Raw genomic sequence first — 13,497 nt, 5'->3', positions numbered from 1 at the left:
ATTACTTTATTTATTTAATTGAATCGTGTATTTCGAAAAGGGCCCATCTTGAGTTTTTATCAATATAGACTTTGCTACATTTTTTTTTATCTACACATATAAACTGATATTTTATGAGTGAGGACGGCTCATATCTCTTTTCTATTATGATAAATTTATTAATTATTGTTAATTGCTCAAATAAAGAAAATAATTCAAAAGAAAAACAGTTTTTTTGTTTTCTGAAAAATTTTAATTTTCAAATATGAGCCCTATTCGAAATTCACGATTCAGTTATTTGATATTGTTTTAAGGTAACTATTACTCGAGCTCATTGTAAAAATGTTTACTGATCTTACAATTGATTTACATTTAAAATAATGTTAATAATCTGTGCAAATAATTACCAGTCATGACTATAGAGCTAAAATGTATGTACCTTAAAAACGTTTAGCTTACCCTAAATGTAAATTGTTAAGTAAAATCGTTTTAAGCATGAAAACCATTGAAACCGTTTTGAAACGAAATAAGGATTTGTTTAATAACAACAATTATACATATACATATATGTATACACTTAGAATTAGTAAATAGTAATATAGTATTATAAACACCTTTTCCCAAGTAATATCGAATAATGTCAAAGTAGGTTGTACTTGTAAGAATGATTAATGATTATGAATGATAAATTAACATAGTTAATTTAAAATGGCTAAACGAAACAATTTGTGCAATGGAACTATGGAGTGGATAATATTACATCTATAGTAACAACCAGTAATATGCTAAAAATAAATGAATTTATAATTAATATAACTGATACAATGACTTTTTAATTAGATCAAATAAAAATTAAATATATGTCAGGCATATTTACGTATTATACGTATATAAGGTCATGTGTGGTGTCTAGTGCCTACTGTCTACTTATGGGTGAAATATGACGAACCGCCAACTGTTAAATATGAATCATTATAATAATATAGCAATTCAAACACATTTTAAAACCATATTTTCGCCGATCTTGTAGCGTGCATTCACCTGCGACCTTCGTATACAAACACAGATAAACGTAAAATTAGATAGTATGTAATATAATTCAACGATCATATCACTTTTATATATATTTTTTTTTATTTTCAAAAAAATATTACGGACTATTATTTGACGATGCTAAATTAACATTATTTTTGTACAAATACACACTTTGTACTTGCATGTATAATAGTCATAATTAGGGGCCGGATTTATATGCACAAAAAATCCTCAAAATATGCTTCTAAAAATGCTGTAAAATGTTGTAAAATATGTATTTATTTTTAAATAAGTACTTAAATATTCACTTAAAATGTTGTTTAAAATTATGTACAAATATGTGAAATGTATTATAAATGTAAAAATAGTAATTAATTAATACGATATTAAAAAAAGTATAAAAAAGCTTTTAAAATATTTTGTCGTCTTTGTCGCCATTTAATATTCTTTATCTTCAATCTATGAAGTATAAATACCCACATTAATAAAAAGTGAAAAACAAAAATTGAATTCATATTTTATTTTTACCTTATTGCATTGGATGATATGAGTATGTAATCTTATCTTTGGAAATAAAGATAGGTCGCAATTATATCGATATTATATGGCTGCGATCGTGAAAATACGACGAAAACGAATATATGTGCTATTAATAATATGCACTATAAAACTACAAATAAGCATTGAATATGCATTTAATAGGTAAAAACGTGAAATATGCAAAATATGCAAAATAAAATTAGTGTTATTTTAATAAAAAAGATTTAAATTGGGGACAATGCTCATCAAATTTCAAAAAGCTTATTCCAATACATATATGCATTTGAATATAAATCCGGTCCCTAGTCATAATACATAAAAAATATGCCGCTAAAGCATTAATAACTAAAATTAAAAGTTCAATTTAAATATGACAAATTTCTGTGATATTTATGACAAAAGCAAAATAAAAAAATAAATAAAAAGAACATGAAAAATATCTAAAACTCAATAATAATTCTGTTTGAATCAAAATAAGTACATAATATGAAATTAAGTGGTATTTTGGTTCGGAATAAACTCCGAAATTACCAAATTAATGTCGATGCTGTTTACACAGAGACAATGAACCTAGGAAAGTTTATATGTATAATTTATTGTTATAACTTGATTAAAAAAATTTCTATGATACGATCAAATTTTGATACGGCTGTCATGTTGTGTTTTTGTAATTGCTTATAATTTAACCGTATGGCATATATATCTACCAAATCAGTTAACCCTCGTAAACATACATATAAACCAACTTTGCGTGTATTGACTAATGTATCCGAGTTTTGATTTGTTTTGATTGTACCTATAGTTGTGGATTAATAATTACGTACTATTTTTTTTGAATGAAAAATTTTAACCCACTCAGACTTTGCCACTTTGTACATGACTAAAAATTAAAACATTGAAACATTTATTGATCGAATGCACGAGCTGTGCCACTGGAGAAACGGTTTTAATACCCAGAATGCCAATTATACACTCAGATTTACCTTTTCAGTTTAAACGTACTAAATTTTCCATTAAATTAGCATTTGAAATGATTATAAATAAAGCACAGAAATAAATACTTAATGTTATAGGAATTTACCTAAGCATTCAACGTTTTTTTTACGGTCAACTTTACGTTACCTTGTCATGTGTCAAACAACATCTAAATGAAATTTGTATATTTTGCTCCCAATCCGGAGAAAGTCAACAACGTAATTTACAAAGAAATTGTTTAAATATTTTAATTATCAAAATACTGGCATAATTTATATCGTATGCTCCATCAATAGTTTCACCTATAAAATTTCCATACATGAACATTAATTTTTACATAGTCTGTTCTGTTTTTATTTTATTAATTTAATATTTATTGCTATGTTTAACAACAAAAATTAAAATTTAAAGGATATTTGACTTGCAATTCTTTTCGTGGTATATCTAGTATAGCATATTCAGTAAAAAAGATAATAATTATTACATAAATTATTATGAAAATATGCACGTTTTGTGAATGTTATATTCCAGTGACAAATCCATTTCAAACTGTCATCGTGGAGTCCATGTGTATAACGTGACTTAATTCATCAGTACTACGGTGACGCAATGTCATAGACACGTCTCACCGCGGTTTTTGGAAGTACTGCAGCGAGTAAAGTCTCCGCGTGAACCTAAGCCGAAACAGAAAAAAAACATTAAAAACACTGCCATGGACCCGGCCATTTTTTCATTCTCGTGACAACTGGATCTATTCCGAGCCGCTCGCATTGACCACGGTATATGTTAAGGGACGGAATATCTAGCTGGCGGTGCATCACGATTGCGCAAATTTTCCTTTTTTTTACTCGATTAATTACACCACGATTGCACAAAAAATTTTCAACACGATTCCGCCCCAATCCCTTTTTTACCTGATAAAATCACAACACCATTGCGCACCATATGCTGTGTATAATAATTTATGTACAACATAAAATAATGTATACAATACATACTTTCTACATATAATTTTCATAAACATGCACTCAAATTTATTACCTATTAATTCACAATTTTCCTTCCTAATTATTACAGGCTTATGACTGTCAATAAGTTATTATCGTTAGCTTGGTTAGAAATTGTTTTTTCTAAATAACGTGTATGCTAAATGTATATACTGTCATGGTCAATAGTCAAAATTTTTTTTATTAAATTTTTTTTATTAAAAATTTCGACTATTGACCATATCAGTATATACACTTAGCATACACGTAATTTAGAAAAAAAATTCAATTTTTAATCAAGCCAAGGATGATAATTTGTTGACAGTCCTAAGCCTGTAATAATTAGGAAGGAAAATTGTGAATTAATAGGTAATAAGTTTGAGTGCATGTTTATGAAAATTATATGTAGAAAGTATGTATTGTATACATTATTTTATGTTGTACATAAATTATTATACACAGCATATGGTGCGCAATGGTGTTGTGATTTTATCAGGTAAAAAAGGGATTGGGGCGGAATCGTGTTGAAAATTTTTTGCGCAATTGTGGTGTAATTAATCGAGTAAAAAAAAGGAAAATTTGCGCAATCGTGATGCACCGCCAGCTAGATCTTCCGTCCCTTAACATATACCGTGGTCAATGCGAGCGGCTCGGAATAGATCCAGTTGTCACGAGAATGAAAAAATGGCCGGGTCCATGGCAGTGTTTTTAATGTTTTTTTTCTGTTTCGGCTTAGGTTCACGCGGAGACTTTACTCGCTGCAGTACTTCCAAAAACCGCGGTGAGACGTGTCTATGACATTGCGTCACCGTAGTACTGATGAATTAAGATCCGAAAAACACCAAGTGTTTACAGCTTCTCAACATTTTCCCCAAAGTGGCCGCACTGGTGTCCGTTGGTTGGACAAATGTAAGTTCCCACATGAGATATAGGGTAAAAAGAGAAAAAAGAGATATAGGTAAAAATCACCCTTGAGTTTATCTATAAAAGTTCCTACACAAATAAAATGTATAACGAGTAAAAATTTCCTTTTCACTTTATTCAGAACTAGGACTGACTAGAACGTAGTGCGGTTAAAATTAGTTTTGTGTTTTGTAAAAACATCTAATTCAGTTGTTAGTTGAATCTTATCCATACACCACTTACAACTTACTTCAACAAACATTCCTGGTTTAGTCGTTGCCAGATAAATTGAGACGGCGGCGGCAGCGTGATAACAGAAAACCAGTGGTTCTTCGTATTTCAATATTATTACCGAAAATACGTAAATAAACCAACAATTTTTACAAAAATTATTTTAGGATATTAATTCCAAATTATTTCCCTAGCTTGACTGTGAGCTTTACGATTTTTAATTTTTGAACTCATTATAAAAAAACTATTTATTTTATAACGTACGTTATCAGTACAAAAGAACACAAACACAATACTGGCACGAATGAGTAAATATTCATCTATATTAGTATATTCCATAATGTCCATATCTATTAATAATTAATATTGTCTTTGGTCAGCCGAGTCATTTATTTTTATACATTTATAATAAACAAATTGTTGATGCGACTGAAGTGCGCCACGTGGTCGAAACACACCAGGTTCAAACTGGTGACTGCGCGCGTCGTAGTCAACTGTGTGACCTTTGCACCACACTGCCAGTAACTAGTTTATGCTACGCTTCATGAAAAGCGCCGCCACCGTTTCAATTTATCTGGCAACGATCGTACTTTTATAGTCATCCACATGTTATACATATTGAATATGATAATAATAATAATAAAATAAATTACATTTTATGTGACTTATTACGAAAACTCAAACTTTTAACACAACCATGTTGTGCTACTTATTTTATGTTATATTTTTATATTTTGTTGTTTATATAACTTTTTTTCCGTTTATTTTGTTTATTTTTTAAGGTATATTGGTATCTGAAGTTCATATTTTGATATTTGTATTTGTTTGAAATGCTTTGAGCATGATACTCTTTCTTAGGTAATATTAACAGTAAGCAAATTTAAAAGAACTAAGTTTCTTAAAATATTATTATTTCTTTTAAATTGGTTTGGAATAATATCGTTAAGCCAGTGATTCTTAAACTTTTTTGTTCGCGGAACCCTAATATATTTATAAAAAAAATTTTGGAGCCCCAAATATCAGGAATATCTATTTGAGACAACAATAATATGTACACAAATAATGATGAAATAATACTTCATCAAATTCATCAATATTATCATTGGTTGATTCTAAATATTCTTTTAACAGGATAAAACTATACATTCTATGCTAAGAAAAACACAAAGCCTAAAATTGAATTTATTATTTTTTAAAAAGCTCGGATTTTGTAATTTGCACTGAAAACTGCGGTAATTTTACCTTGTATTGATAAATAAGTTTAATTTAATTCTGTGAAAATACCAGTCAAATAATGAAGTCGAAATAATCAAATTTTATCAGTCATTTTATTTTTAAATTCTGGTTTTAAACTAAATGAGTGTTCAATGAAAAAAAAGTACAATTCATTGCGTAATTCAAGAGACCGTATCAATGTTTTTTCTCAATAAACAATGGCGGCTCTGTAATGAACCAAATATTTGTTAAAAAAAAAAGAGTTTTCACAGATTTTCGTATAGAAAAGTGAGTCTATTAGCGATTAAATAATAAAAGTAGCACATTTTTGTTATATTCCGGACGGCCATACAATAATTAGCTACATGCTTAGACATAATGGTTAAGTAATACATGATCGTTTAAAACACAATCGACATGTGTACCAAACTATTTTTTATTGTTCCACGTATCGCGTTGATCACGAAAACAAGATTTTGTATTTATGTCTTATACATAACGAGTTATTTTTGTCCAATTTATTTTTATTTTACCGTGACAAAGAGCTCAGGGAACTTAAGAAAATTATATGTTGATAAGTACATTATATTTACTCATACCTTAATAAAATTAATATTTTTTTTACCCGTCTACATAGGTATCTTACAAATTATTTGTGCACCACCTTATGTGAACCTTATAAGCCGCCACTGATAAAGAATGAAATAATATTTGAATTTAATGAATTCAGATGTGTCCATGGAGCCACAGAGCCCCTAGACTTCTCACGCAGAGCCCTAGGGCTCCGCGATGCGCAGTTTGAGAACCATTGGTTTAGTCAATACCATATTCATACCAAATTAGTTTCAAAAACAGTTTTATCCATCACAAAAATGTGTTCTAATGAAATTCATATCCTAAAGTATATATGAACAATACCATTCAGAATTACAATCGGGACATTCTCTAAACAAAGGCTAAAAATTGAGAAGTTAAATTTACTCGCCATCCGACAAAGTAATATAATCATTACTACAAATATATAATTATATTTGAAAAGTTTTGGATTATAATTCATCACCAACCATATTAAAATTATTTTCAAGTCTTCGAATTAATAATTAATTAGCTACCAATTTGCGTCGGTGTTGGAAGTTTAAAACAATACGTAAAACATTAATGGAATATCTTTCCAGACATTTCCACGTATTACTAATATGAAGTTAATGTGGTTTTACAAACGCTGTTCTAACAATATGTGCAAGGACAACATTCTTCAAACCAATGTAAGAAAAAAATATAGTGGTATGATATTAGATTTCGATATTCAATTGTATCTGAACCGCTCACTGATTATATAAAATAATAAAATATGAGTATGCATCCCTTTTGCACCTCTACTAAATCAAATATTGTAAAATTATAATATTTAAAACTTAAATTATTCTATTATTCAAACATTTTTATCATTTATATATTTTTCAAAAATGTATTTTTTTTGTTATTTGTGTGAATAATAGAAGTTAAATCAGAAAATAATAAATCATAATATACTTTTGAATTCATAATAATAATTTTATAAGCATTAAATTAAATTAATATTTTTAGCTATATCATAAATAATTATGTATTGGAATATAATATATATTCATATATTTATTATGAATTAATATAATTTTCTATAGTAAATATATAAATACATTTTTAATAACTTGCATTATGCTGTAGTGATCGAAAAATAAAATTATTTATCATCTGTATTTACATATGAATATACTAAATGTAACTAAAATTTCTGGCACTTTTTCATTAAATGTGTCAAACCTTATTTATGTATATAGTTATAAACTTAAAAATGCGGAGTATAGAGTAAAAGGTTTAAAATACCTTTTCAATATTTAAAATATTATATAAATTCTTTTAAACTTGAAACTTTAATTAAAAGTTAACAGTTCGATATTAAAACTGCATTATAAATCCTATAAGTGCAATTTGATGTATAAACATAATCCAGAGTATATTTTAATATGTTTTAGATCAAAGAGTTCAACCAACCCTCGTGAACTTAGCGACATAACATTCTTATATAATATGATATTCTTTTTACAACATATCTTGCCCATCCAGCAGTTTCATCTGTAACTTGTTAGGGATTTTCAAATATACCAATAAGCTTATTTGAAGATTCCACTACCAACTTAACCTTGGAACTTTGAGTCAATCAAGGAAATGGTAGATTGAGTTGGCGGATCCGAAATAGCTAAAAGTGTAACTAGAGAAAAAATTCATGCTTTGAAAAGTTTATGGGAACTTTTTGTTTGAAAGTATGACTTTGAAGCAAACCAATAGGTGAATTTAGTGTATACAGAAAAATTTTCAACAAACATTGTGCAATTTCGGCGTTAAGTTAACAATATATAAGTAAAGACCATTTTATTGTACACTTACATTAATATTTGTTACTAAACTCTTCTAATGTAACATTAATATTACAAAATCGTAATTTGTACTTGATTATTCTTTAATGTTTGTGAACAATTTTAAATATTACGTCATTCATACACACACGTATATTTATATATTTATATAGTGTAGTAGTTGAAGCAATTTAAAGTGGGGTCCATTAAATCGATAATTTAAAAATGTATTAACTAATTGCAGTATGACATGATATAATTATTTTACTGCAAATACCGTATCTTACAAAGGGTTACAAAGGGTTCCAGATCACCATAGTGTGGAGCCCCCTTAAATCTATACGTCTGAATTTATGTCATACTTGAAACAGTATTTCATGAACCCGGTATACTGCTAACTAACGGCTATTTTACAAATAAAAAATATAATAATATTATAATATGTTATATGTATATATATAGAGAAGTATATTAGTATAGCATATAGTACATACAAAATTCACCAATTTTATAATACACTACACCTACGTGATGTGCTTTAAATAATATAACATATAATGAAAAATATTGCGAATAAACACTTAGATAAGAATATTTGATAATATAAACGCTAACAATAAGTTTCATGCACATTATAGCATTATATTTCGAACGTACAATATTATTTGACCGTACAGTACATATAATTTATAATGTATAATGTGACGTGTGCAATATATTTCCGACGGAGATCCCATGAGGGATCAAACAATGGAAGTTTGAATAACAAAAGGATTATGGTATACACTTGGTGCATAGTGCGTGTATAACAGGGGTAGCTAACTTTTATAGAATTGTGAGTTTTTCTAGGTTGTCACGATCGACCAAAAAATAAAAAAAGATGGTCACTGAGCAAAACTATATTTTATATAAATGCATATTACACCTATATTTCTTCTATTTAACATATTAATAAGTAATAATAACTTTAATTTTATAATTTTACATAACACGTATTTTAATATAATTTTTTATCAATTTATACGAATGCGATAAATACTATTATTTAACAAGAAATATCTATTAATTACGTACAATATAACTACTACATAGCTAGTCGATCTCAGTGTATGATTTCAATTTTTATAATTATTTGTTAATATATATATATATATATATATTAATATATAGTAATAAATAAAAGCAAATTGCCTTTGTTAATTAATCTAATTTATATACTAATGGGTTAACCAAAGATATAAAAATTAATAAATAAATAAATAAATAAATATTATAATTATTGTATGAAAAAAAATTAAAAAAAAATTAAAGGCAATCGCGATTCACCGGTTGGCCACCCCTGTTCTACAGTATGCACGTGGAAATGAGAATAATGTAAGTATCTGCGTTCAAGGTCTTGTGGAACGGACGATTATAAATAAAAGTCTAAATATTTGTAACGGACTGCAGTTACACATAATGACAGACGTGCCTGCGCAATAGTTGTAAAACTCGAGTCAACCAACGTGAATTTAAACTCGACATCGATTCGATCGATTCGATGTAGAATCAATTATTGGACCATGTATGCGATGTATTTACATCGTTCGCGGTTAGAAGCTCGTAAGGACGTTGCCGTCGGGTCTTGGGAACTATTGATTTACACTTACGTTAATAGCGGTGACTGTCCGGTTCTTTCGTCATACCTACTTGTACTATAATCGTGATTTCAGTGGTTATAATAATGCGTGTGCAACGACGTACGTTTAACACATACATACACATGCGTGCTCTCAGTTTCTCTCTCTTTCTCTCACTCTCTTTTTTTCTCTTGTGCAAGAATACGATACTATTCCACGTCTCAGCGTAGTACGTGTTTATCAATTATGGTACGGTAGCAGATATCAGTCAAATCATACACGTATGCAAAATCGTTCATGAGAAAGGAAGTGAAGGACAGGGCTGGAAAATATTCTTCTATCTCAAAACGTTGTGATGCTATTTTAATTATGAAAAATAATATAATCTCATGACTTAACTTAACATGATTCAAATTTTATACGAATGGTCATGGGTCTTAATTTAATCTTGAAATGTTAAAGAATTTTTTTCTTAAAATATTTATCACGTAATTTCAATTAATTTTTTAGACAGATTTCAATATTTGAACAAAATTATTATTCATGTAAAAACAAAAATACAGTGAGGAGGAGGAGGTTTGAATACAAATATCTTCAGTCCTCTATCATAGTCAAACAACCTTGACTAATTTTTTAGCATTTATTTAACGAACACTATGGTATACTGTTGTATGACTTTGTATGCTCCTTCGCCAGTAAATAAGAACTATCCATAATAACTATACATAATAATCTGGAAAATAATATAATATAATTAGGTAATTAAAGTTTAAACTTTGAAATAATTTTAAAAATAGCCGAAACTCTTAGGTCGGGTGAGATGATATTTCTTGATAATTTTATCCACGAGAACATATTTATGTTTTCCGAAATCATGTACAATTTAAAAAATAAAAATTCAAAAGATTTTACTCTAACGTAAATATTTTTATACTTGTGAGAGATAACAAAAAAAAAAAAAAAAACTATAGTATTTAATAATTGAGATAACTGAAATAAAGGTGACATTCAGTGTCGGTCTGGCTCATTATTAGGCCTCCGGTAAAAAATTTTCAACGGGCCCTTAAAAAATATAATATTGGAGTGAGATTCAATAAGAACTTATTAAAAATGTTTTTATCGATAAGCTCGAACTCTACTACAAATTTTAATTTATTTTTGTTTTTATATTTTTCTAAAGCCAATATTCTTGAATTATCATTGTGTTCGTGTATGTGACCAGTAACAACACTTATCTTAATTTTTCAGTCTTTATATTTGTTCGATTTTGATCAAGAGAACAAAAATAAATAAATTATAGCGGTTATAACCTAGTTCTGTTAATATTACATCAACAATATTTCAAGATTAAGATAATAATAATAATATATTTTTAATTTAATTTAGCAAAATAATTAACATGATTTTTCATGTAAACATGATTACTTTGAGCCAAAAAAATGGATTTAAGAGAAATTCAGGAGGTCAGGTGACCCACAATTAATATTTGTTAAGAAAATTGGTCTCTTGAAGACTTCTTATACTTTTTGACACTAATATTTTAATTGTATAGTAAAATAAAACATACCTATGGCAGACCTCATGTAAGATTCCATAAAATAAGATAAATGTTTATAATAATAATTATGAATAAACTTAAAAAACCAATATTATGTGATCATATTGTTTTTTTGTTACTAGGAATACATTTATAATCCACTTTTAGATCTAATAAGTGGCCATTTGAAATAATTCTCTTACTAAGAATCCGACCCTGGTTGGGCCCCTATTTTAAGAATACATTTCAGGGCTCCCGGTGATTGTCGGATATTTAGGTGGGCTAGACCGGCACTGGTGACATTGTTTACATAGGTTTTCTATCTAGGAGGAAACTTTAAAATATAAAGCCAAGTAAACGTCACCACTCAACGCAGTAAATGCTTTATATTAAGGTAAGGAATTACTCGTTTGAGGTGTTTCCATGGCTTGAGTTATCGATATATTTAATATGTGATTAATTTGACGACGGAAGTGAAGGCGTATACAAAACGAATAGAAACCTAATATTACATTATAATATACCGAGTCAAAGACGAGATTTTTGTACTGAAAAATACACAAATACCTATTAAATAAGTGTTATCGAGTGAAAAAAAACGAGAATAATCCGATTTTGGCAATGAAATGTAAGAACTTGTAACTTCAATAATAGAAGATATTATAAAAGAAATAGAAAAGTATTTTCCAAGTTAAAACGCGATTGTGAAACTGTTATAATTGTAAGATGACAACATAGAGTAATTACAGTGATATGATTTATGTAATATGTTTTAATATTGTTTTTATTATCACAATAAAATTCATATCAAAATTTGTTAATAGCTTTATCAGATTGTTGAAAATAAAAATTATCTATATATAGTATATTATTAAAAATAATCCAAAATAATAAAAATATTATGGGGGGGAATATATCCCCCTTATCATTCCCGTTTGACCACAACTAATTCCAGTTATAAGAAAGTAATTTCCATTTTTATATTTAATTTTCGAATCATGGGCTTTATTTTTAAATTATTAATGATTGGTAAATATTTTACAAAAAAAAAAATAAATAAATAAATAATAATAATTATTATACACTGGGTTGAAATGTATTAGTTGTCCTCTTTACTGTCGGAATTCGTAATTAAAAGATAAAGAACTATCTTTAGACTCATAGGCGTAACCAGGGGGGCAGCAGGATATGCAACCTCACATACGCTGAACACCTACGTAAATAACAATTTATACTCTACTTTTTTTTCTTTATAAGTTCACTTTTTTTATATCTTTCTTGCATACCATGAGCACGGAGTCTGGCTATACTAACAAGAATAAAAAAACAAAACTGCCGTGGGTATATTAATAATATAATACTCTTTTCTGCCGAGTTAATCCGATCTGATATCGGCTAAGTGCACATGTCTCGATCGCTGAAAACTTCAACTGTATTGTATTATACAATTTGTATATGCATATTGATTTGAAATAAAAAAATGCACTTATGATTATAGAAATATCTGAATTTACTCTTTGCATTATTATTATTATAACAGTGTTTGATGTGTAAAATACACGGACTAAAAAAATTCAATAAATATTACATATTTTAAGACGAGGGTTCTCAAACTTTTGAGGTATATGCCCCCTTCATACTATTTTATGATGTTATGCCTCCCTCACCATAATAATATTGAATTCACTTTTAATATATATAATAATATTGGTTATTTGACTAATATGATAATTTGAAAATCATTGAAGATTTTAAAATATTTAATGAATTTATCTGTAAGGAAAAAATATTATTATAATTTAAAATCGTCTACACAAATTATTGGATGGGTTGGCACTGCTTAGTTTCAATCATTTGTGACAAAAATAATGTCTGGATTGAATATCGAAATGAACAAAAATAACGTTTTCACGTTTCGTCGCTTTTAAAAAATGTTCACGCTTCCCTGTGAGGAGCGTTCTCCCCAGGTTCAGAATCACTGTTCTAAGACCCGATAAATAACCAAGCCGAGACGTGTAATAATTTCACAACACGCACTAGGATAGATTATAACAATCACAATAATTGGTAGTTACAACGAA

This window comes from Sipha flava, unplaced genomic scaffold (genome assembly GCF_003268045.1).
Source record: "Sipha flava isolate LNK unplaced genomic scaffold, YSA_version1 69_pilon_pilon, whole genome shotgun sequence".
Taxonomy (NCBI): domain Eukaryota; kingdom Metazoa; phylum Arthropoda; class Insecta; order Hemiptera; family Aphididae; genus Sipha; species Sipha flava.
This window is presented reverse-complemented; position numbering follows the sequence as displayed.